Here is a 27741-nt window from a genome sequence, read left to right as displayed (position 1 = left end):
GCTTTGCTTATTACACATACTGTACATTTCATCCTCAATTCAGTCTTTTTTCAGAATACGGCCATTCAACAGTTTCTTATCAACGACTTCTTAACAAATAATTATTTTAACAAAAATGTAAAGAATAACCTTCCTTTAAGTAACATCAATTTATTAATTCCATTATTTAAATTTTCTGTGAACCTTAGATGATTCATATACATTTGTATGTCTGATACGTTTTCATACATAAGATTTTGTGCAGTTTGGATGCTGTCAATAGATATTTTACATTTTAATTGTTCTGGCTTTGAGTTCTAGCGCTTCCAGAACTGTTTTAATAACCTTTGGTCTAGTTTTAGTTTAGCAATGTGGCACTAGTGTGACTACGTGTTTTCAGGAGTATTTTCAGAGCGATGAACTCACTGTTGAGGTTTGGAAGAGTTTATTAGAGAAACACGTGTGGTTAATGAAGAAAGAAAGAAGAGGAACTGACATCTTAACCCACACAGAACTGGTCATCTCTGAACACAGTTTGGACTGAACCTGGTCAAAAAAAATAACTTATTTAATGGATAAATACAAGTATTAGTCTGGTACCTTTTATTGGTAAATAAGACAAAACAAGAGAAAATTAACTTCCATATATTGCAGATCCTTTATGTATTCATTAACATTATCCTTCACATTTTCCTTAACATTATCATTAACATTATCCTTAACATGTGTTTAATGCCCCGCCTCCGCAGCATCCAATAAAAGGTACAAATACTTGTATTTGAGATGACCAGTTCTGTGTGAGTTTAGATGTCAGTTCCTCTTCTTTCTTTCTTCATTAACCACACGTTTCTCTAAAAACATGTGGTTAAACTAACTGAGATCTCACACTCAACAGAAACATGTTCCCAAACCTCAACAGTGAGTTCATCGCTCTGAAAATACTCCTGAAAACAAGTAGTCACACTAGTGCCACATTGCTAAATTAAAACTAGACCAAAGGTTATTAAAACAGTTCTGGAAGCGTTAGAACTCAAAGCCAGAACACAAAGAGAACAAAACACAACAATTTGTTCTTGTTCACAGAGGCATAAAGTTGAGCTAAATTCATGACACAAATCAAGAATAACTGCATTTAAGAGGAAAATACAAACTATCATGTTGAGAGTAGATGACTTCAGTATAAGTCCCATCATCTGTCTGCTCCTAAACATCAGTGGAAATATGGAAAAATCAAGCTATTAAATGCCATCCATCAATAATATTTTACTCAGGTGCTTCAAATGTTCAGGTAATATATGTGTAAAACGTGTGTCCTGGTAACAGTAATTAGTAACAGAAGCACTACACACTCAGGGCACGATTACACGACAATGGTAATGCCTAAAACTGAGACGTTTTCCGTGTCCAGACGACATTCACACGGATCCACGAAAATGACTAAAAACGCTGATACACAGTTATACCAACGGAAAACGCTGTATTCTGCTGCCAGGCCAGTAGATGGCGATGAACACATAATACGCATGTGCATGACCTCATCGTCTTCCCAGATTCACATTTTGGTTGTTTACACGGAGACCGTTTTCAAAACTTTGTGTTTTCAGGCGCCCAAAATGCCGTTGTCGTGTAAACTAACGGCCAAAACGTGTAAAATTTTTAGGTTTTTGGTTGAAAACGGTCTTGTGTGAACAGCCGCTCAATTACAACGAACTGGCCAAACACGACGGGAAGAAAACACAACGGCTGCGTCTGAAAACGTAGGCAATGACTTGTTGCTTCGCTGTCCTATCAGACAATGGGCCCTATTTTAACGATCTGAAACGCAAGTGTCAAAGCACAAAGCGCAAGTAACTTTGTGGGCGGGTCTAGGGCGCTGTTGCTATTTTCCCGGCGGGATAAATGCCTCTTGTGTCCGGCGCAAATCTAAAAGGGGTTGGTCTGAAGTAGCTTCATTATTCATAGGTGTGGTTTGGGCGTAACGTGAAATAAACCAATCAGAGCGTCCTCTCACATTCCCTTTAAGAGCCGGCGCGCTTGTTCCAACGCGGATCGCTATTATAACGGCGGGTTTGCCAGCGCACGCCAGGAGCGGTTCACAGCCGAGGAGACCGACGTTCTCGTCAGGACCGTAAAACACAGAGAAGTGACATTGGGGATTATGGGAGAAACCCAACTAAATTAGCTTCGGTTAAACAGAAGTATAATTTGGGTAAATGTGTAATCTAGATTTTTTTTTTTTTTTCTAGATAGATTTTTTTCACATCTTCACGGACACAACAATGATTTCCTTGTGTGTTAATAGTTTTCCTTGTAATAATGTATGATTTTCAAAAATTAAAACTGCTGCGTCTGTTTATATTAGAGAGTCAATGTGTATGCACGTTGTTCACACGCTACATTATGGCCAAGCACGCGCCCTTAAAATACCATATGACTAACGCGCAACGCCTGGCCAGTGGCGCAATTGCTTTCTAAAACTGGAAAATATCACCAGGGAACGATTGCGCCGGAACACGCTCCTCTTCTCACTGAACCGCCCCCGCGAGCGCAAGTTCATTCCCTTATTTACCGATGTGCGTCTGTGGAGGGAATTGCGTTGGGTGCAAGATAGGGCCCAGTGACTTTGCAGGCAGCGTTTGCACACAAAGGCTCCTCACGAAACTGATGTCAGACTGACTTCTGAGGCAGTGTTACGGTTTAATGATCCACAGCAACATAGAGCGAGCTTTGGTGAAAACTAAGTGAATATTTAATGACAACAATAGTAATTTCTCGCTAGAAATGGCATCATAAGTGAAAAACGTTGATAAAAAATTTACATTTACACACAAACTGACGACCAGCTGCAATTTTCAGACGCCATCTTTCAGAAACGGAGTGAAACTAACATTGCATTCAGCAATATTGCATTCTCTGACAAAGAACAGGGGAGCACACACTCCGACTGACGAGGACTCATCAACGGCTGCGTTTACACTTGGCATTAACATGCGATCACCGTGATAGAAAAAAAAAAGTTTCAGTCGGAGGACATTTTACAAATCTCGCAAAATGAGGATGAAGAGGCTGCAAGTGCTAATTATGTGGATAGATGCCGTAATGGAGACGGTACAGAGAAACGTATGGGTCCGAGACGTTGTGTGACGTCCACCTGTGAATGCAGACACACACACACGCGATGGCTGGATTGCGCTTACATTACACTGAGATCCGATCACAATGCGTCCTCGACTATCTCTGAACCTGGACACGCTGATCGGATAATATTCCCATCAGAAACGCCTTTTTAATGTGTGTGTGGACAACATCCGGATACAGGGCGCATGTTAATGCCAAGTGTAAACACAGCCAACAACTAAACAAGAGGGCGTGTAAAGCCAACACAAACAGAGACAGAGACATGTGCTCAAACACAACACAGACAGAGACACATTAAACTAAGACAAGACTGACAGAACTGTCTCTGAGAACCCTGACATTTTAATCTGACTAATAAGAGTGTCATATTTCAGGATCAGTCTTTATGGACATTAATAACTCATGGATCAACCAGCAATACTTACCACAGAGTCACCAGTCCCTCTTCTGTTGCCTGAAACATAATGACACGGGAAAGTTCATGATATCACACACACACACACACACACTCTCTTAGAATCTAGTGCTGTAGAATAGAAACATTATTTTTGTTAATTCATTGATTTCACTTTTAGAGAAAGAGTTTTGTCTAAATTACATATTTGTTTTATCTGATGTTTTCGTCTGTTGTTACAAAATATGAAAAACTGACCTGCTCTTTTTTTACGAATCACCCAGAGAATAAGAGCCAGAAGGAGAAGAGCGCATGAAGCGGCAACAACAACAATCACAACCACAGTCACAGTCCATGAGAGAGAAACTAGAGTATATAGAGAGACACAGCAGGACTATATTACTGTGCGTAACCAAATACATGAAAACACATTTAACAGCGTAGTTATCCTTATTTATCATGTAAATTATGCTTGTGATGATGATTTTATAGAAATGTATATGTATTGAAAGCCATCTGTACACTAACAGACTGTACCTCATATGTTAAAGGGGTCATGACATGAGAAACCAATGCCTTGATCTTTTGGTATATAAGAGGTCTTTTTACCATTAAAACGTCCTGCAAGTTTCATAGCTTAAGACGTCCTCCCCATTATAAACGAATCATTTATTTAATCAAGCTCTAAATACAGCTCGTTCTGGATCCATGGTAAGAAGTGACGTCACGGTACGAAGTGACGTACCAGCGTTTGCATATGACCGCCTTCAGCGCAAGACAACTACGCTTTAAGCGCAAGACAACTACGCTCATTTCGGAATTGGAATTAGTTAAATAATGTTAAACTGTTAGCAAATTAAGCTATAGGATAATTATGCAACAATAATCCGTTTTCAAGTGTCTCGGGTTACAATTTTTTTATTAATTCAAAATAGTTTAACTTTCCATGTGGACACGGGCTGATCCAGTCTTCGTTGTTGTGGTGATGGTTCATTTTCCTCTGATTCCTCAACTGATTCCGGCTCAAACATAATAAGGTTTTATCATTGCAAGAGCCATCGCTTCGCATGCATCACCCGCTATTAAACAGTTGCGCCGAATCCGCAAATGTTCTGGCTGGGGGCGTTAATAATTGATGCATAGGCACTGACGTTAGCCAATCATAACAGTGGGCGTTAACACTGAACTCTTAAAGGGGAAACACCCCCAAAACAGACTGTTTGACTCAGAGGATGAGAAACAGGGTGGGAAAAGGTCATAAATCACTACATTTTAAAAGTTTTTTGTAAAAAAAAACTATAGTAATACTATAATTTCACCTAAGGGAACATAATAATAAAAATAAAAAAACCATGTCATGACCCCTTTAAAGGAGAACTCTGGTCAATTTTAACATTGAGCTCATTTTTTTGTAAATTTGGAGTGCTGTCAATACAGAGAACAACGACAAAAATCGGTGTTGCCTACACCGTGTTATCCTCTTTTTTAAATTTGCACTCTGTTGACTTCAATGGGGCAAGTTTTAAACCTGCTTTTTGCCTCTTAACATCCTTGATGTGTCATACAAGTGCCCAGCCATGTGAGTGATTATTTTGAATTAACACAGGTGAATCTGACTGCAGTAGATGTGAAAGATATGAATAAAAATGCTGTTATTTCAGCCAGCGCACATACCTGTATTTACATCCTGTTTTCGGTCGAAGTCCAAAGTAGTAGATTGTCGAGTTCACGCGCGTGATCATAGGTAACTAAACCTATGCGCGTGAACTCGTGAACTCCAAATTTACAAAAAAATGAGCTCAATGTTAAAATTGACCGGAGTTCTCCTTTAACTAAATGATTGTGACATGATTGTCTGGGTGAGAATGACGTGTGTGACATTTAATGACAGTTACTTTTTACATTAAGGTATTAGTTTTCATGTTTATGATTGTTGGTGATGTACAAGAGAATGGAATTAGAAAGTGATGTAGATTACAAATAATGTGTGATCAGCTGTTTGAACAACGAGTCGGTCAAATGAGGATGATGTTCACACACACCTGGATCCAGAGAGTTTGCTGTGGTGTCTGGAATCAGTGTTGTTGCTGTAGTTGATGTTACAACTATTAAAAACAAGATGGAAATATAAATATATAATATTTTAAAGCATGAACACAATATCAAGGCATCTATTTTACAAACTGCTGTAGTCCAGAGCATCTCTATATCGGTGCTGAAAGCTGCTCACACTAACAGGAGTTGTGTTCAAAATATCAGAGATCGTTGTTTCCCGCCTCCTCGGACTCGCGGGTCGCCAGTTTGAGGACACAACAGAACGAGCACAATTGACAATGAAAGCCAAGGAGACTTACCATGGTTAATGAGTTGATTTATCCGTGTTTTAATATACTCTCGTTCATAGAGATGTTTAGATGATACCGTGACTTTTTAGGTTGTGTAGAATCTGCTATCTCTGACCCAGTTTGTTTGCTCGTTGCCAAGGCTACAATATGCTGTGTTTCCTGTTATCTGGCATCCCGGGGTGTGGACATACTATTGGCTGAACTGGCAGTGGGCGGAGTCACACAGACCAAAACAAAACCCGACTGACAACACGGAAAGTGTAATCCAGAGAGGATTCAGAAACTGATTCCACGAGTCGGTCAAATGAGGATGATGTTCACACACACCTGGATTCGGAGAGTTTGCTGTGGTGACTGGAGTCAGTGTTGTTGCTGTTGTTGATGTTACAACTATTAAAAACAAGATGGAAATATAAATATTATTTTTCATATTTTATATTTCATATTGTAATGCCTGAACACAATGTCAAGGCATTTCTTACAAACTGCTGTAGTCTAGAGCATCTCCGTATCAGTGTGACGCTCAGTTCTGGTGCTGGACGACAGACTAACATGGGATGAGTTGTGTTTAATAAACCCTCACTATGATTTTATTAATTTATCATAGGAGTGGCGTGAGTTACACTAGCTGTATATTATGATTATTTTGCATCAGACAACATACTGTACAAGACCGGTCATAAGTATCAAAACTCACTGACAAATCTTATAGCTTTTTTTTGTAGATCATATGTGTGATGATAAACCAGTCTACGTTGGTCATACTAGGCTTTAATAGATTTATGCAATATTTCATCTATGGAATTATAAGGATTTTACAAGCAGTTTTTGACTTACTGATGACCACTAATATTTGCAAAATGCATGAAGGCATCAGGAAGAGGAGAGCCCGTCTGTGAAAGTTTTCACTAATCTGTCTGAAAGGAGTGTTTTCTCACCTGAATACTTGACAGTGTATCTGACTGAGGTCTTGAGTTGCTTTCTGTGAGTAAGCTGACATCTCCACTCTCTGTTGTCATCTTCATTCAGGAGTGTTGTAGTCAGAGTGATGATACAGCGATATTGATCTGATGATGATGATGATATCTGATATCTGGAGTCTGTCTTCAGATCAACACCAGCCGGATTCACCCACAACAGCTCAAGACCCTCATAACTGACCAAATAATCACAGGAGACTCCAGCATTATACAACTGACAGGAGAGAGTCACAGAGAGGCCTGGACTGATCTCAGTCTGTGAGGATGAAGATGATGATGATGATGATGAAGAAGATGATGATGATGATGAAGATGGAGACACTGAAACTGAACACAAGACACAAATCACAGACTCTTCAATCATCATCTGAGTTTAATAAATAATCTGCACTTTTTAAACTGACCACATAATCATAAACTTACCATGAAGAACATGCAGATAAACACGAGCATCAGGTCCTTGTTGTCGTCCATTCACAAATTGTCTGCAGGTGTAAGATCCATAATCTTCTTCTGTGACGGTCTTGATGTTCAGAGAGCAGTCAGACTCCAGACTCAGTCTCTCATGTCTCTCTGTGTCTTTATTCTTTATCCCTAATTCAATCAGTTCAACTGTCCCTGAATGTCTGAATCTGTTAGCGTAGGTCCATGTAGTTGATGTGCAGTCATGAAGAGCATTATTACAGGACAGACGCACATTTCCACCAGAACTGATGAACTCATGATCATCTCCACTGGTTCCTGAAACACAGTATATCTCAGCTTTGTCATAAACATTACTGGACGGCACAGGATTAGTTGATCCTCCTCTTCAACCGTAGAAAATACAGTAATAACTGACCTTAAAAGCTCTTTATCTGTTCAAACTCACCCGACTGTGACTTATGCACAGCTAAATCACAGCTAACAAATATTTTTAATCCTTTACACCACCAGTACAACAAAACAAACAAACAAAAGATAAAGGTTATTTGTAGTTCTTTTATCATGTATTGACATCATTAAAGTCCGCGTGAACCGGAAGTTGCAAACGACTTTTCTCCAGTGTTGTGACATCCCAGCTGGCATTTTAACATAGAGTCAGCGTTGAATCAACGTCAGGTGTCAGTGTTGGATCACTGTTGGATTTTGTTCAGATTTTGAAAATCTAATCAACAGTTAATTGATCAGCATTGTTTGGATGTTGGAACAACGTTATTTTTGTTCATGGTTGTAAAAATAATGGTGATTTGACGTACAACTCCAATTTTATTTATATTTCTATGTTGAATCCATAGTGAGTTAACAACACTATTTCAACCATTTGGTGTTCAACATTGTTTTGACGTTGAATTAATGTTTTTTTTCATAAACTGACATTATTTCCACCACATTTCAACGTTTAAGGTCAGTCAAATGCCAGCTGGGATATTTCCAGTGAAAGGGAATATTGATCAGAGGGTTTCTCTAGCGCTCCTCCTCTCCATCTCTGCTCACAGCAGACTGGCGGTTTGAGGCGAGTGGTTAAGCGTGTTCAACCCAAGCCGTCAAACCGACGTCATCAGAAGGACCGGAAGTAACTTTTCAGACTTTGATTAAAGATTACCACGGCAAACAATTTTTTTCTGTGTATTAACTTGCACGGATTAATTGTTCACCACAAGACTAGTAATATGCGCTAACAAAGTAAATAGGGTCAATTTTGGTTTCATGTTGACTTTAAAGATAAGCTGCGTCCCAATTCGCATACTATCTGTCCTAAATAGTATTCGAAAGTAGAATTAGTGCGTCCCAAATCGTAGTATGTTGCAATGAGATACCCGGATGGTCTACTATTTCCGGTCAGAATCCGAAGTGCAGATCGATGCGCACGCTAACGGCTAATATTGCCCACAACCCATCGTGCGTTGAACAAGGAGTCGGTTAGAACTACAAACAAACAAAAACTACAGACATGGGTGAGTCCGGCGGTTGAGTAGAGAGGTTTAGATAAAGTGGTTTGAGTGATTAATTATCAATATCTAACCTGACAAAAATGTATTTATTCAATGTTGTCTACATTATATTGCATCTGCAGCAGCATTGTGAACTTTTGTAAAGACACGTTTAGCCATTAACTTTTAAATGCATCATTACATTCACATTGCAAAAACACGAGGAGAGTCTCCGCATGAAAGACCCGCGACTGGCAGATGAACGTGTACTACATTTCTCTCCGAAAAGATAGGAAATTAAATTAGCTTCAATGGAGGATTTTAACTGTGACAAGATGATTGACAGGGCAGTTTACAGTGACAGGATGCACGCGGCAGATCTGTCCGTTAAAGATAAGAAAGTGGTGTGTCCCAAAGCTTGCCTACTCTTTTGCTACACACTCAAAAGTATGTACTTTTTCTTCACAAAAAGAGTACATATTTTAGGGTGTAGTATAAGTAGGCGAATTGGGATGCAGCATTTGGCCCTGTCACAAATGGCACCCTAAGCACTCGCGGTCTTCCTCTGAGTCCGCACTTTCATGACGTAACGCCGCTTTGACTGTCGGGAAGAAGTCTGCTGCGGAGTGCGCATCAGTGTGGGCTCGGCAAAAGTGTGCATCGAGGGCGCAAATCGACCGCTCACGAGCACCCTTCTGAGAGCTAAACGACAAATGGGACACCCTACGGTCTTACAGACTTAACGGACACGTGCACGCGGCAGCCATCGTAAGTCCACAAGACCGAAAGTGCATATGAAGTGTGCCATTTGGGACAGGGCCTTAGACTCAGCAGTCAACAATAAAATGCCAGCATTACCGTAGCAACACAACTAGCACGGCGAGTGTTTCATCAAAAACGCTAGTAAATTGCTTGGAAGGGAGACCCACCGTCGGCAGTAGAAATTAAATGTAAAAAAAAAATTGTATTAAATATAATGCGTTTTATATTATAATACAAACTGTATTTAATGATATAAGTACAAATAATAAATATGTAATATGGTGGGCCTACACATAAACAGCAAAATACTCTCTATAGCTCTTTTGTCTAGACAAAATAACGTGCTATATATCATGGTCATTAAACGGCTTTCCTGAGGTAAATGTTATGTGGCATAATTGTTCTCCAGCTGTTATATTGACCTCTTTGCATGGTTGAAAAACACTGATTGGTCGATATTATGTATGAACAGCGTTTTCGGGTAAAAAGTAGTGTAACGCGCTACTGCTGAAAATTTGGTAACGAAACGTATTTACTTTTACAATTCACCACGACGTTACTTTTCCCAGGAACAGATTTGACAGTGACACTGTCATCTCAGCTGCGCTTGCAATACCACACGGTCGACCGGCTGGAAGCTGTGCAGTCAATTCACTGAGAATAAAGTCTGTCTAGCTTTGCCTAGTTCCATATTGAAAGCATGGATGGTGTCTTTGTAGATGTTATAATGGACTACAAGTTTTGTCTTCCGCCACATGCACTCTGCTTTTCTGCATTGTCTTTTCATATTTTGCATGAGAGCATGATTTCATATTTTGCATGATTGCATAATGAAGCTACTTCAGACCAACACATTTTTGGGGGATTCTTTTATGTTTTGAAAAGTGCTTAAAACTCACTGCTGCGAGTGTGTGTGTGTGTGTCTAACGGCTTCCAGCTCGCAGCCGTGTAAGCGCATCTGTAATCGGCAGGATACACGGACCCAGACTACGATGCTGTTTCGTCTTCATTTATAAATGCGTTGATGTTTTTGTCTCCCTTATAAATTTGCTGTTTTTTATTGGTAATCTTTGAACCTGTAATTTAAGTGCTGTGGGTTCTCTCTGAGACAATTTGGCCCACCTACTTTTGGGGTGTAGTGTTCAACACACGCGAGTGTGTATTTGTTTCATTGCTTTGTAGTGTGGGACACTAGCGTGTGGGTGTAGTCTAGTGAGTGATTACTTACGAGGAGGGTCAGGGATTCCTTTTCCTGTTGGTGTCTTTGATTAACCCCCAGTCTTTATCTATTTTCTTTTTGTTTTCTTTATTTATTTTAAATGCCTTTTTGTATTAACATCTGTGGGTAATTACGAGGTAAATGCCTGGAAGGTATTTACTAGTGAATGTGGTGTTTCTCAATGTGAAAAGATTTTATGTAATAAATTGCTTTTAATTGTCAGAACCGTCTCAGTACTCTTTGGGAAGAACGAACCTGTGTTGTCTGAGTATTACATGTCCTTGGGTGAAAGTCTCGAGGTGGCGTAGTTGGCTACATTGAAAGTCTTATCAGAGTTTTAATAATGTGAACTTCCTTACTGCTTATCTTAGCTATTATTTCTCTCTTGGCCCTTACCATCTCGCCACATTTGCATGAGTTTTATATTGGTAATTTCCCAGGAAGTAACAGTATTGTTTTGTCTTTTAATTATTTATGCTTCGATTAGCTTGTGTATGTGCCATATTTGATTGTAAACGTGCCTTGTGTGTGTCTTTACAGTTTGGGCTTTCTTTTGAGTCTATATATGTTTAATGATGTAAATAAATAGTAGAATAACTACAAATAACCTTTATCTTTTTTCTTTTTTTTACTGGTGGTGTAAAGGAATAAAAATATTCTCCTGGTGCATGTTTAATCATATTTTATAAAATTATTTGTTAATACATTATTTTGTCATGACTTTACTTGCCCAGTGAACACTTTAATCTCACAATGATCTCACCATGTGGTCACAACCTCATCAATGTGAGTCACAGTGAGCTAAAAGTGTAACTCACAGCACACACACACACACACACACACACACACACACACACACACACACACACACACACACACACACACACACACACACACACACACACTATGGCCACAATATGAGCTCATCCCAGATAGACATGTTGTTGTTAAATGCATTAACTATCAAACATGTCTAACATGTTGTGAATCCATAATGACTCCAGTCATAGTTCAGGATAACTCTTCAGTGTTTATGATTAGTTCATGCTTTAATTATCATTAGTTCATGTTGAGTTAAGTAATATCCAGGTATTAGTACATGATTATTCATATTGTAAAGTGTTACCCCTTTTCCTCGCTTAAAGCAAACAACACACTCTCCAGAATAAACTATTAGTCTTTATCAGAGAGCTGTTCAAATCACTGACACACTCTTAATATGAAGATAATTCTCCATCATCAGATGTTTGAGTGACACTATGTCCAGTATCAGGAATAATACAGTATGATCTGTGTGTATCAATACACAACTCTGAGATCACAACGTGAATGTGTGCAAGAATAAACTGAGCATGTTCAAATGAACTCTTTCCAGACTAACTCCACTAAATGTGTTTAGAGAAAATACAGATTTCTTTACCTGTGAGAAGTGAAGAGAGAATGATCAGTCCCAGCAGACACAGATCACACTTATCAGACATTTTCTGTTTCTGTCAGTCTTCCTCTTCATTATATATAGTTACTGCTCCTCCTTTAAACGTCATCAGCTCCTCCTCTGGTTGGTCACTTCCTCTGATCTCATCGACTGAGTGTTTAGTCCTGACTCTATGATAAAGCTGAAGAAGCGATCAGAAAGATCTCTGGTGTAAAACTGTGTTGACTTTGAAAAGCTCTGGATCAGAAAGTGAGCTGAACTGTGCACCCAGAAACCAACCAAGTCCATAAAGAAGTATTATGTTTGACAATGAACAAAATGCTTTAATTAATTCACAAAAACGTTTTCACGCTCGTTTGAGGAGTTTTTGGACTTGTGCGAAAAAGAGTTAACAGTGAAGGATGACTGACAAACCACAAGAAAAACACAAGGTCAATTTGTACACTGGCTAACAAGGTAACAAGGGGATGTGGTTGATTGAACACAGGAGTGTAAGGGACCGTTCGGTATTTATGGAATGGACCACCGGAGAAAAATAGGGGAGGGTCATCTCTTTTTATTCTTTGCTGAGCGGAGGGTCATCCACCTTTTTTGTAGTCTAGGGGAGGGTCACCCAACTTTTGTATTCATGAAAAGTGACTTGTTTGGTGCATATTTATCCATGTAGCTCCATAGCTCTCTCAGTCTCGGCCCCCCCATCGCTAGCAGATGGGTCACTCTGAGTCTGACCCAACAAAAATCAGACGCGAAAGATCAAGTCCAGTTTGGCGCTGTTTGACAGTGCGCGCGCTCAGAAAAAGTGCATCATGTCAGAACAGAAGGCCAATGAAAAGTTTACCCGGCAAAGCTTTAAAGCACGAGCAAATAATGAACTTTTGTGAATGCGAATAAGTGAAGTGTCCTGTGAGTGTAACTCTACCGCTGCATTAAAGGTGCTCTAAGTAACTTATTTTACGTTAACCGAACAGCTTCGGAGTCATTGGAATAGCTATATGACTTTTTTCGGGTTGAATGGTGGTCGTCTCGCACCCCCCGAACGCCTGTAAGCGGAAAAACCACACTTGCAACTTTGGGCCGGCGGGCCGCCGGCCTCCGCTTCAGGAAGTATCGCGTGATATCAAGTCTCGCGATGTAACGAATTGCTTCACGTACACGCCAGGATCCGGCTAGCTAAGAAAAAGGTAACGTTAGTTAGATATTGAGTCCTTTCGTCATGGCTGAACCGTTAAAAAAGAAACAGAAAGCTAGGAAAGCTTTGTCGGAGGACCAAAGAAAGAGGAAACGGCAGAGTGACCGAGTAAGGAGTCAGACACGAGTTAATATCGGACCGGCATTTTCAGAATGGCGAGAACTGAGAGAAACAGAAGCCTGCAAATCCGATGCTGATCTGGCCTTCTTGCTGTTGCACTTGTAAGTATCTTTTGAAAAAACTGTGTTTAATATTTGTATTTCTTGTAATTGTAACCTCAGGATGATTGCTTTTGTCTGTAAAGGTTTTTATTATGATCGCTGTCTGTTTTGGGCTTACTAATTCGCTAGATAGGCTACTGTAACTTGGATGTTAGAATTTATTAGCAAACACGTCAGTTTTCTGTAGTTGTTTGACCGTTCTTCTGTCTGTTTTATTTGTGTAAATTAGTTCGACAATACATCGAGATAAAAAAATTCAAATCATCCTTTCATTTAGCTTTTCGTCTGCCTCAGAATTGGTCAATATTGCATGTTACCGTGATGACTTGACATATAATGGAGAAACCGGCACTAGCTAGCAGTGTTGGAAGTTACTTTTAAAAAGTAGTGTTTGCTCGTTACTCGTTACTTCTTAAAAAAGTAATCCGTTACTTTACTTAGTTACCCATTTTGGAAAGTAACTTTTTACGTTACTTGTTACTTTTACGTTACTTTTATGTTGCTCAAGTTTGGGCAGAACCCAATATCTGTTCCTATGTGTATATGCCTACATAAAGTTCTACTATGAACTCTACCTAAAAAACTAGAAAAAAAGAGAGATTTTGAGATGGAAAAACATATATTTTTATTTGAATAACATTTGAAAAACCTGTATAAAGTGAACACCAAAGAACAATATTAACTATTGAGTGGTGGTGACGCGTTCATGAAAAATATCACAAAGAACCGGCAAAAGTAATTATTATGAATAGCCTATGTCAAATATAGCAAGGAGACATTTTATTGTTTATTTACACTTGAAAACAAGTCGACTGTGTCGCAGTGTCGACTGCAAAGATAAAGTTGACGCTGACTCGCGATCTTCGCAGTATGAACGCGCCAGAGAGAAATGTAATGTCGGAGCAGGATTTGAGCGAACGGCGTCTTACACCGAGCATGTGGGGGAGAGGTAGGATTTTCAAACAATCATCGAATAATATTTTGCTTGATATGCCATTCCTTAATGTTTGGTGTTTTAAATGCCAACCCTTCTTCATCCGGTGGGTAGTAGGCCTATTACTTTTGGTTTACGCAGTGTAATTCACAGAATTGACTGCTCTGCTGCTACCAGTCTCTGTCACGTACCGTGTGGAGCTTGTGACTATTGCGAGCGCGCAGCTGAGAAGATAGTGTAACGAAAAGTAACGTTGTTGCGAATTGAAAAAATAACTATGTTTCGGCTAGCTAGCCATACAACTTTGTATATGGTTTTTCCACATAAACACAAACAGAACTGTTAGTAAACGGGAAATTGCAATGCAACTTCACCCATGCAACTCCCTCTGTTCTAGTTTGACCTTGTGTATAAATGATGTTGATAAAAGATTTAAACCTTTTTTTTTAGCTAGTCTCATCAACTCCAAGCAAGGGGCACCCCAGACCACCACTACCACCAGTCTCAAGCTTCACTGAGGAATCTGACCGTGATCTGTATGTGCCTATGTAATAGCTTTACTAAAACTAGATTTCATATGAAAAACTATATATGACCATATTTACAAATAGTGATGTTGCCATTCCTGAGCTTGGTGTTCGGCCACTAATTGGAGAGGGAGAAATTGGTGCTTTGGAGTCAAGGTGGGTCTTTTTCATTGGTTCTTGTAAAATACATTTTTTCTCTGTTTCTACATAATTGGTGTATGTTCACATATATTTATTTGGTGATTGTAGCATGCACTCCCTGGACATTACTGAAGAAAAGTGTGACTCTCCAGATGAGGGGGGTGGTGATTATTTGAGGAGCACCTTGTAAGTATTTCACAGCAATGTTTCATATACTCAAACTCATCTGTCCCTCTAATCTAAGATGTTTTTTTTTCACAAACAGCATAGAGATGGATGATTTTTATGCAGACCCTCATCATTTGGACTCTGAAGGTGGGGACAGCTCAGACGAGGATTTTTTCCCTTTTCTTCATCTACGGTATAATTTACTTGCTGCTAATTTTGTGTTCAAATAAAGCTGCCTCATTCATTCCTGCAAACACCTTACTTATGAAACTGAATGATGACAATTGTTTGAGCAAGGAAATTATGCATTTGTTCATATAATGAAGTACTTGATCACCAATGTACTCATAGTTTGTCTCTTTACACAGGACTGTTAGTGGCAAAGCAGTGAAAGCACATGATCTGACAGCAATAAGTATGGATGAGACTGTGCTAGATTTTGAAATGCTGGATCCTCTTGATGAGGAACTAGAGAAAATATCGGAGCAGCAGACAGTTGTTTCTGAGGACGACCTGGTTGGAAAACAAGCCAACATCACATATAATGACAGCCTCCATGCACTGGCCATGTACTTGAGACTGCCAACAGAAAAATGCAACCACAGAGACAAGATGTCTGGACCATGCCCTGGTGCTCAGCCATTCCGGGTGACGCATATTTCCACCCGTGCAGCATCTCTGAGTGCAGGACAAAAGTTATTGAAGAAGTGAGTTTTTTTCCTGACTTTATGTTATTAATACTGGATGTTTATACTGTTAAGATTATCTTTAACACTAAGCCTGTAAATCGCGGGTATTTCACAATCTTGAATCGCGGGTGTTTCGCGATCTTTATGTACATTAGTTTGTCATGTGAAACGCACGTGAAAGTGCCGCTAGCATCGGGGCTTATTTTGCTAATATTGGTAATACCTCGTTTAAGGGTTATGCATCTGTATAAGATATTCTAGATTTATTATTATTTAATACAATAATGAGGTCGCTGTATAATGTACCTTAGGTTGTTTATATATTTTGTTATATTCTGTTTGCTTTCTTATTCTGCTAAACACACTTTGAGAGAGCTGTTAAAATAGTCTAATCTGTCATGTAGACTACTGTTTATCACAACAGTATGTGAGCATGTATGTTTAACATTTGGTTATTTACTTCTGTTTATTTGTTTATTGCAGAAACTACCTCAAATGCATAATTGACATGTTATATGGTGAAACCCTGCACAAAATAAATGTGGAAAAGATATGATGACTCCTACTCCCTGATCAGAGTACTGAAGTGGTTAAGCCCATTAAAGAACCGGCATTCAGTGGGGCAATCCCCAACAAATGGTCCTTCGAGCCGGAGCTTGACTATTTCAGAATGTCATCTGAGGACAAACCAGCATCACTTCCCCATGCTGATGCTCAAGCAAGACAGTCACGTCGACGTCAGACCCCCAAGCGTCTTGAGGATTACATCCTTGACTTACATCACCGACCTGCCCTTTCCTCCAGTCCTGTTCAGAGGGAGTCAGAGGAGCAGAGAGGAGCAGCAGCCGCAGTGTATACTAGTCAAGCAGATGCAGCCTCCAGCCAAGGTGGACATCGAGACACGCCCAGTCCTAGTCAAGCTGACGTATTGAGTATGGACTCATTGTCGAAACTCATGGAATCCATGAATGAGAAGGAGGAAGAAGAGACATTCGAAATGGACGATCTTCTCAGGAAACTAGATCGGCTTAAGAAACGCAAGCACCGCCGAAACGAGATGATGGAACACATCAAATCATTCTTGAGAGAAGAAGAGGAAAATGAGGACAATGAACCAAAACAGGCTATTACATCAGCACCACAGTCTTCTCCGACACCTTTTAGTTCATCAAGCCCTCCGCCTATACAGACACATGACACGGTGTCACATGTCGGCAAACAGGTTACTGTATGTACATCAGTGAGACACGAGGAAAAGTCACATAGGACAGGTGATGTTCCTAGAGCAGAGGTAGAGAGTCGCAACCTTGGATTCATTCCACTTCATCCAAACCAATCAAGAACTACAGATTTAATATATTCTCCTATCTCCTCTGGCACAGTATCTCCAGTCTCTCATCTGTTACTACCACCACTATCTGAGCCAGTTCCATCTCATTCTGCCAGATTTCTGCCCCTTCACGAACAAACTGTAGTTAATAAGGCTGAACAATCATTCCAGCCCCTTGAGCAGCAGCTGATTTCGCCAGTACCAGTTTATCAGCATCCCATGACACCGTACGGCTATCTTGCAGCACCACATTCGCAGATACAGCCAGTGAATGCATCTACTTCATTCAGTTATGTCCCTCCTTATCAGAAAATTATGTCAACATTACCCTCTCAAAACATGATTCCTGGTTTACTCCCTTCAGTGAACTCTGCTGCGGTTGTCGCTCCTCCACAGCTGATACCAGCACAGACTGCAGCTCCACCGGGTGGTAATATACCTCAACGGACATTGTACAACCCCCCTAAACCTAAAATTCCAGACTTCACAAGTGACAGTGAAAGAGAATTTGCTAACATGAAGCTGGCATTGGACAATTTGCTTGAGCCTTACCCAGAACTAACAGAGAAATATAAATATCATGTCCTGTTGGAACATCTTAAACTGCCTGAAGCTCAGATGATCGCGCAGTCTTGCCGGCATCACCTATATCCATATTCGGCAGCTATGCAAGCACTTCAATTACAGTATGGTCAGCCACATCAACTGGCTCAGAGTGAGATAGCAGCCATCCTCACATCACCAGATGTCAAGCCCAATGATAACCACAGCTTTCAGAGCTTTGCTTTGCGAGTTCATCTCCTGGTCAGCATGCTGCTGTCACTAGAGGGACCCAGAGGGATGGAGCTTAATTGCTGCTCACATGTAGACCGCCTACTCAGCAAACTGCCAAAGTATCTACGGGATGGCTTCATTGAGTTCCTTCAACAACAAGGAAAGCTCAACTCCATAGCTCTTAATCCCTATAATTTGCAGGACTTCGCTGGATGGCTACAAGTCAAGGCACAGCAGCAAAGACTGTCTATTCGGTTAGTACAGCGCTACCAGCACGAGAAACTTCAAGGGGTCGGGAAAGAGAAACCCACATATAAAACAAAGGGACCAAGTCTAGTTGTTTATCACGGTGCATCCTCTGCTGAGACTGCGTTTTCTTCCCGTCCCAAAGAGCTCAAGCAGAAGAAACCATTCAAGGTACACTGCCTCTTTTGCAACAGTAAAGAGCATTACATTACCCGCTGTGATAACATCAAAGAGCAGTCAGTTGCTGACCTACAAAGATGGATTACAGATGGAAAGCGATGCTGGCGATGTGCACGATTGCATGTACCTGAGATATGTAACCTTAAAAAGCCATGCAGTGACTGTGGTGGAATACATCTCCAGGTGCTTCACCGTATAGCCTGTGATGATCCAAAAATAAGTACATCAAGCACATCAGAGAGTCGCATTTACCTCACCCCTGCTAGTGCGACCTGCAGAGTGCTTCTCAAAGTGGTACCAGTGTTGCTACACAGCAAGTTCAGGTCAGTCGAGACTTATGCTGTACTGGATGATGGAGCGCAGAGAACCATGATCTTGCCAATAGCCGTACACAAGCTTCAGTTGGAAGGTGAACCTGAAACACTAGCTCTACGCACTGTCAGATCCGACATCACTCACCTTTCCGGGTCCAAGGTTAACCTGGAAATCTCTTCAAAGAGTGAACCGAAGAGACGCTTTCAGATACTTGGGGCCTTCACTTCTTCGGGTCTGGACCTGGTAGAGCAATCATATCCAGTGCAGAGACTTCAGAAACGGTACGGTCACCTCAGAGAGCTTCCGTTACAGTCATTCTATAATGTGCGTCCACTGGTACTGATTGGATCAGACAATGTCCATCTTCTCACAGCGGATAGGCCAGTCTGCCAAGGACCTAAAGGTGGTCCAGTTGCAGTGCATACAGCTCTGGGGTGGGCCCTACAAGGAGCTGAGGAGGGCACACCAAGTCACAACTCAGTGCAGCAGTGTCTTTTCATGTCGACTGTTTGTCCCAATGACTTGCTCTGTCGTAATGTTGAGAAGTTATGGCAACTTGATGTCCTGCCTTATCGGAATGAGAAACTGGTGGTTCGATCCAAGGAAGATCAAGAGGCAATTAAACTTCTTGAATGCCAAACGCAGAGGATTAAGGTTGAAGAAGTTCAACGTTATGCCACCCCGCTGCTCCGCAGACCTGGTGCTCCAAAACTCAAAAGTACGATGCAATCAGTTCTGCCTAGTCTGAGGAGCACAGAGAGGAAACTTCAGAGAGACCCAGAGAAAGCTGTTGTATATTCTGGTGAGATTAATAAGCTCATTAAGGCAGGCTATGTTACCATGCTCCAACCTGAAGAAGTTACCAAGTCAGAGGAAGCTTGGTACATTCCCCACCACCTGGTGTGCCACAATAATAAACCAAGACTGGTCTTCAATTGCTCATTCAGGTATCAAGGTCTGTCTCTGAATGATCATCTTCTGCCAGGGCCTACACTCGGCCCATCATTGTTGGGGGTCCTTTTGAGATTCAGGCAACACCACGTGGCTGTAAGTGCGGACATTCGCGGAATGTTCCATCAGGTTCGCCTGTTGCCTGAGGACAGACCTCTACTCCGCTTCATCTGGCGAGATTTACACTGTGAGAATTGCCCAGACGTTTATGAATGGCAGGTCTTGCCATTTGGTACAACCAGCAGCCCATGTTGTGCCATTTTTGCTGTGCAACAGCATGCTCGGAATAACCAAGAGAGTTATCCAGGTGCTCTACAAACAGTGCAACAGAGTTTTTATGTGGACAACTATCTGGCAAGCTTTCCAACCGCATCTGAGGCAAAGCTAGCAAGCAATCAACTGCGCAATCTCCTGTCAGATGGTGGATTTGACCTCAGACAATGGGCCAGCAACCAGCCATCAGTGATATCACATCTACCCACGGAAGCAAGGTCTTTGGCTGCAGAACAATGGCTTGGGCAGAACAGGACTGATCCAATGGAGCCAACTTTGGGTCTCAGGTGGAATTGTGCTGCTGATACATTAGGATACCACTATCGTCCCATTGAACATGCCACACTAACCATGAGAACAGCCTATCAAGTGCTAGCAACTCAGTATGATCCATTGGGGTTCATTGTGCCTTTCACCACACGAGCAAAAGTGCTCATTCAACAGCTATGGTCCAAAAAAAGAGAATGGGATGACCCAAACTTACCACCAGATCTTCAAGCTGCCTGGAACACATGGGAAAGTGAGTTACAGCATCTTAGTGCCATTACCATTCCTCGCTGTTACTCATCAGTTCCTAATGATGTACAACGGAAGTATGACCTCCATGTGTTTTGCGATGCATCAGAGAGGGCGTATGGGGCAGTAGCTTACTTAGCTGAGTACACAGAAGATGTCATCCATACTTCCTTCGTTATTGCTAGATCGCGAGTTGCTCCCAAGAGGCAACAGTCCATACCTCGCTTGGAACTATGTGCAGCATTAGCGGGAGCACAGCTAGCAAAGCTTTTGAAAGATGAGATCACTCTCACTATCCAGCAGACAACTCTCTGGACAGATTCTACAACTGTGCTGGAGTGGCTTCAGTCAGACTCTTGTAGATTCAAAGTCTTTGTCGGAACACGAGTCTCAGAAATACAAGAGTTGACAGAGCGCAGTGCTTGGCGGTACGTGGACACGCAGCAGAACCCAGCGGACGATATCACAAGAGGTAAACCACTCTTAAGTTTTACTGTGCCTGGTCGCTGGAGTCAGGGACCACCATTTCTAAAACTGAGTTCCGAACACTGGCCATAGAGACCTGAACAGACAAGGTCAGATGAGTTACCTGAACTGAAGAGTCTCACTATCTGCTGCCTAACCACTACGCAACCAGATCAAACCCTTCCACATGCCATTCAGTTCAGCACATGGAAGGAGTTAGTGGAGGCAACTCGACTATCATGTCAAAGAGCGACAGGTGATTCAACAAACACCCAGCTCATTGATCATCGTGAAGCAGAATTGATCTTATTGAGAGAGTGTCAAGTTCAGAGCTTTCCTGAGGAAATAACAGCCCTCAAAGCACAAAAACTCATACCAAACCACAGTCGACTAATGTGTCTTGCTCCAGAATGGGATCCAGCGACTAATGTACCGAGAGTCGGAGGACGATTACGGAGACTGGAAAGCCCGAATGTTGAGCAAATTCATCCGATAGTGTTAGATCCGCAGCATCCAGCAACAAAGCTTCTCATTAAAGACTTTGACGAGCGCTTGTTGCACCCAGGTACAGAAAGAGTGTATGCAGAAATACGGAGACAATACTGGATCTTGCGGGGACGTCAAGCGATTAAACACCACCAGCTTAACTGTTCATCCTGTCAACGATGGCGAGCTCAGCCTAAAGTACCACAAATGGCAGATTTGCCACCAGAGCGGCTCAGGCTTCTCAGTCCCCCATTTTATTCTACAGGAGTGGACTGTTTTGGCCCGTATCATGTCAAAATAGGCAGAAGGATTGAGAAACGTTGGGGTGTCATTTTCAAATGTCTCACCACAAGAGCTGTCCACATAGAGCTTCTCAACTCAATGGATGTGGATGCTTTCTTGCTTGCTCTTCGGCGATTCATAGCCAGACGTGGCAGACCAAAGGAGATCAGGTCAGATTGTGGCACAAACTTTCGTGGTGCCGATCGAGAACTGCGAGAAGCCTTTGCTGCTATGGACTCCCAATTAAAAGAGCAGTTAGCCGACTACCAGATCCTCTTCAAGTTCAATCCGCCTAATGCTCCTCATTTTGGTGGTGTCTGGGAGCGAGAGATCCGCTCCATTAAAGCTGCTCTCCAAGTGGCAGTTGGAAGTCAGTCTATCTCTGAAGATGTCCTGTCTACCGTCTTAGTAGAGGTAGAGGGAATTCTAAATTCAAAACCCCTCGGATACGTCTCAGCAGACGTTGCAGACCTCGACGCCATTACACCAAACCTTCTCCTCATGGGGCGGCGGGACGCGTCGCTTCCACAGGTGGCGTATGCCTCAGGAGAAATGGGGCGGCGCAGATGGCGCCATTGTCAAAATCTTGTGGACCAATTCTGGACTCAATTTACAAGGAACTACTTACCAACGCTCCAGACACGCCAGAAGTGGCACAAACCATCAGACACTCTGACAGTAGGCTCAGTAGTCTTGATAGTTTATCCACAACTTCCCAGAGCTCAGTGGCCTGTTGGTAAAGTGGTTAAGACTGTTGTCAGTAAGGATGGATGTGTGAGAACAGCAGATGTTCTTGTCAAGGGTAAGGTGTACACCAGGCCAGTTGCGCGCCTTATTCTGTTGCCAGCCTTAGAGGACAACAAAGATTCTTAAAGAATTCTCTTAAATTGCACATTTGCTGCTCAAATGTGGGGGCGGCTGTTGTGAATTCTTTACATTGTATGTCTTTAAGTATTATCTACTGCTGTATTCTATAAGGGATTATTATGTAGAATACTTAATACATACGGATAGTATGTAGTACGCAATTTTATTGGATGCGGTTTTGGCGTAAGTGACGCGTTCTCCGTTACGCATACAGAGCTGTCAGAATATGACGCATATTTCCACCCGTGCAGCATCTCTGAGTGCAGGACAAAAGTTATTGAAGAAGTGAGTTTATTTCCTGACTTTATGTTATTAATACTGGATGTTTATACTGTTAAGATTATCTTTAACACTAAGCCTGTAAATCGCGGGTATTTCACAATCTTGAATCGCGGGTGTTTCGCGATCTTTATGTACATTAGTTTGTCATGTGAAACGCACGTGAAAGTGCCGCTAGCATCGGGGCTTATTTTGCTAATGTTGGTAATACCTCGTTTAAGGGTTATGCATCTGTATAAGATATTCTAGATTTATTATTATTTAATACAATAATGAGGTCGCTGTATAATGTACCTTAGGTTGTTTATATATTTTGTTATATTCTGTTTGCTTTCTTATTCTGCTAAACACACTTTGAGAGAGCTGTTAAAATAGTCTAATCTGTCATGTAGACTACTGTTTATCACAACAGTATGTGAGCATGTATGTTTAACATTTGGTTATTTACTTCTGTTTATTTGTTTATTGCAGAAACTACCTCAAATGCATAATTGACATGTTATATGGTGAAACCCTGCACAAAATAAATGTGGAAAAGATATGATGACTCCTACTCCCTGATCAGAGTACTGAAGTGGTTAAGCCCATTAAAGAACCGGCATTCAGTGGGGCAATCCCCAACAATTATTGTGTGAGCGACTAACCTACTCAATGCTAGTCGGACCCATCCCCATACCCCATTTGAAAACTGATGGGGTGAGGTGTTAGAATTAGCATACCTATGTCATAGGGGGTGGTGATGGTGCAATGGATAAGACACATGCCTTTGGTGTGAGAGACCCGGGTTTCCACTGTGAGACACCAATGTGTGCCTGAGCAAGACACTTAACCCCTAGTTGCTCCAGAGGCGTGCGACCTCTGATATATAGCAATTGTAAGTCGCTTTGGATAAAAGCGTCAGCTAAATGAATAAATGTCATAGCAGTTGATGTAATAAAGCTTCAGAAAAGTTGGTTTTGTTGGCGCATAACTGTCTTTTAATAATATTTCAATGTCTTTTCATTAGATGTGCCCATTCGGACACACAGTGTGGCGATGGAATTCCCAGCCAAGACTGAAATTTGGTATGCAGTCTGGTGATTTCATGCTGTCAATGAACGTTCTCCTGTCTGGAAACAACTACAGGAAAGTGGCCATGCTTTTTAAGTTTATGAATATGGGTATGGTTGCTGAGAGCACATACTACAGAATTCAAGACTCCTTGCATTGAGCCAGTTCAGGAGTACTGGGAAGCAACCAGGACTGAAGTCCTAGAGTGTCTATGTCTAAAGGACCATGTTGTTGTCTTGGGTGAGTTTTCTTCCAATGCATCCTCAATTACATTGACATGTTTGTGATTAGCTATACATGAACAATTACATCTGGAAATTATAATTCTAATGTCTGTTTGCTCTATTCTCTAGGTGATGGCAGAATGGACTCTCCTGGTAAGTTTTTGTCACGGTGTGACAAGAGGAAATCAGAACGAGATTGAGAAATTGCCAGTGAACATCCATTTCTATGCACTGTGAATCTGTTGCCATGGCAGCAAGGCCAATTGCCTGAGTGACAACAGGTGTGGGGTAATCACAGGGAACGCTGTGAGAGGGACACATATTCAGATGGGGCTTTAAAAACAGAGAGGAAGCAGACTGAAAGGGTGGTTCTCCTCCCGTGAGGTACTGTGTTTGTCACGGGTGGCTCTTTTTATTGAGGCTAGGCTGTGGAGCGGGTGAAGACTGAAGCTGAAAAGTGGGAAGGAGAGAGTGGAGGATTTGATAGCGAAAACCCAAGGAATATCGTCAGCAGTGGGAAGGATGTGAAGTGATGAGTATTGGATCCGTTGTTTATATACACTAACACTGAAGTGATGTTGAGAGGTTGAAAAGTGTGTGGCACGAGTGAACTAGTACACCGAGTGAATTGTTGATCTGTTCTCCAACTTCTGTCCTCCCCCTTGCCGAATGTGACACTAGTTGCACCCATCTTCTACTTCCTCTGGAGCGAAGTTGAGCCCTTATAAAAGACGAAACGCGATCTGGTGTGAGAGACCGGTGGGTGAGTGCTGGCCCGAATGCACAAGGTGCGAGTGGAGATGCAGTGCCTGAAGTGACGATTCACATGGTTGGTGTTATGGAGTGAAGTTGTTGTGTGAAGAAGTAATAGTAGTTTGCTGTGCACTCTCCCCCACAGTCTTCCACCCGCTGTCTTAAGAGAGGGTATTCCAGCTGAATGTTTCATATACTGTTGAACAGTCAACCTTGCAGTATTGTTCCCGTGGACAGCTGAAGTGAAGCGTTTCGTTCAACGTGTCCTCCCCGCCTGGTGGTCTCCACACGCCCCTATCGGAAGCCTCTGTCCTGTTGAGAAAAAGAGAAGGTAATTCAGTTGAATGTTTCATCTACTGCTGAACAGTTCAACCTTGCAGTATTGTTCCCGTGCACAGCTGCAGTGAAGCGTTTCGCTCAACGTGTCCTCCCCGCCTGGTGGTCTCCACACGCCCCTATCGGAAGCCTCTGTCCTGTTGAGGAAAAGAGAAGGTAATTCAGTTGAATGTTTCATATAATACTGAACAGTTCAACCTGGCTGTATTGTTCCCGTGCACAGCTAAAGTGAAGCGCTTCGCTCAACGTGTCTTCCCCGCCAGGTGGTCCCCACACGTCTCCATTTGAAGTATCTGCCCTAGTTGAAAAGAGAGGAGGTATTCCAGCTAAATGCTTCATATATTGTGGAAAAGTTAACCTTGTTGTATCGTTCCAGTGACTCGCTTGCCCCTACACCGAAGTACCTACCTCCGGAGTAACGCCCGCGACCTGTTCCGCCCCCGCATACCTACCTGGTTCCAGCCCTTCGGATGGCCACGACCCCCTCTTGAGCCCTGTAAGAGGTACTTACCCAGCGACCGCCCCTGGCGGCAAGAGGGAGATTTTAGTTAGGACTTTTCAAATTGCCATTTTTAACTTGATAAAACAACTTGTTATTCTTTTACTTCTTGTCTGTCTGGTCCTTGGCACGTTCCTCGAGGTGGTTCCCGGTTTTCAGGGGTGGGTGCAGTCTGGCTCGGCCCGCCCCGACCTGTGACATTTTCATTTCATTTCATTTATATTTTATTTCATTCTTTTGAAAAAGAAATGAAAAGGAGCAGAAAGAAGATAAACTTATAATATCTGCCCCTTATCAACATAAGTTAAATTACAATTCCAAAGAGGTGCGCTTACAACACACGTCTACTTTGCAACACATATACAAAGACATAAATCAAATATCACATTTCCTGCTAAATTGATGCATTATATTTTTCTTTTAGTAATGCTTTTACACTCTTCTTAAAAACAAAAAACGATGTTGAAGTTTTAATTTCACTATTTAGATTGTTCCACAGACTGACACCTTGTATTGAGACACATCTTTCCTTTAATTTTGTTCTAAACTCGGGTTTCTGAAAGACTTCAGTTCCTCTTAAATTGAATTTACTAACTCTCTTGATGAATCTATTTTGCAATTTACCAAATTGTATGTGTGTAAAATTTGTCATGTTGTGTCATATAGTTTGTGCCTGCATAATTTGTATTCCATTTGTACAGATGATGTGGGTTGGTGTGCTACACCATGTAAAAAACGAGCATTCGTGGGAAAGTGGCTTTTGTGAGCATGAGCCTCTTGAAGAGGGCAGTGAGAATAAGCCCAGGCGAAGTTCATAAACTTCAGGTAAGCATCTAGTCAAAATCGCATTTGACATTTTTTTTTTAGTACTCAAGCATTTGTCTTGTCTTATTTTACGAGAGCAGATTGGAAGGTTATTCATGTGTTGAGTTCTTATTGTCTATTTCCCACCCAACCACACAGGACCACATCAGACCTGGAAAGCTTCCAGAATCACATTTTAATGTATGCCGCAAAGCGCATGGCATATACACCTTTTGTCTACAGGACCCGGACTTGCTTGCAGCTATCGACTACAAGCATAACCGACGGCTGCCAGCACGCAATCGGGAGGGACACAAGATGCAAGTTGTTACTGTTCTTTTTTTGTATAATAAAAAGCTATCTTTTGTTATCAATCTTTTATAAATAATTAATATTAAAAACTACTTTTATCTACAGGTACCGACGGTTGTACAATAAAAAATCAAAGACTTGGGGGGTGTACACGATGAAGGAAAAGAAACAATACTCCTACATCCCAGACATACAGAGGGCCATTCTGTCCAGGAGGCTGACAAGTGGGACCGGCCTTCCCAGAAATGTTTCACTTAGGCCTGACGACCCAAGACGGCTGGGTCCTCTTGCTCCTGTACAGCCACCGCCCACACACGAACTTGTAAGAGGACACATATCAAGAGGCAACATTGTGTCCGAAAACCCCCAAGACTAACGTAACTGCCATCTTCTATACTGAAAATTATAGATAAAATTATAATGTCATGCAGCACTGGTACTGATATGTTTGATTCTTGTATTTTATTCAAATAAATATATTTTCTAAGAAAAAGTGTGTGTAACTGAACAACCGAAAACAACAAAGTTGAGGCAAACATTATTTCAAAAGTTTGAAAATAAAAACTATTTACAATAATGGTGATACAATCAATATAAATTATTTCAATTACACCAAGCGCCGTAGCCAGTGTAGTGTGACCTGGGGTCAGAAAATGTGTCCCTGATCTTCCACACACAGCAACTCGGTATAACAACCCTATTGCCCACAGCCAGGCGACCATGCTGCCACAAGACAAACTGTCTATAGGCCGCATGTCGAAATTG

At 41.6% G+C, this 27741-nt stretch overlaps 1 protein-coding gene and 1 long non-coding RNA gene across 2 annotated transcripts in view; one reads left to right on the top strand and one right to left on the bottom strand.

Annotated features, from left to right (window-relative positions):
* LOC306999845 (uncharacterized protein) overlaps positions 1-27741 on the top strand; it is a 134067-nt gene that overhangs the window by 41288 nt on the left and 65038 nt on the right. The window lies entirely within an intron of this gene.
* LOC306999908 lies at positions 1004-5618 on the bottom strand. Its single transcript, XR_013797936.1, has 4 exons — positions 5554-5618; positions 3770-3877; positions 3543-3571; positions 1004-1182 (listed from the first exon to the last, which is right to left on the bottom strand). It is a non-coding gene; the product is annotated as an uncharacterized lncRNA (long non-coding RNA).

The sequence above is a fragment of the Phoxinus phoxinus genome (assembly GCF_949152265.1).
Source record: "Phoxinus phoxinus genome assembly, chromosome: 1".
Lineage (NCBI taxonomy): Eukaryota > Metazoa > Chordata > Actinopteri > Cypriniformes > Leuciscidae > Phoxinus > Phoxinus phoxinus.
Note: the sequence above shows the minus strand (reverse complement) of the source record. Positions and strands in the feature narration are given on the sequence as shown.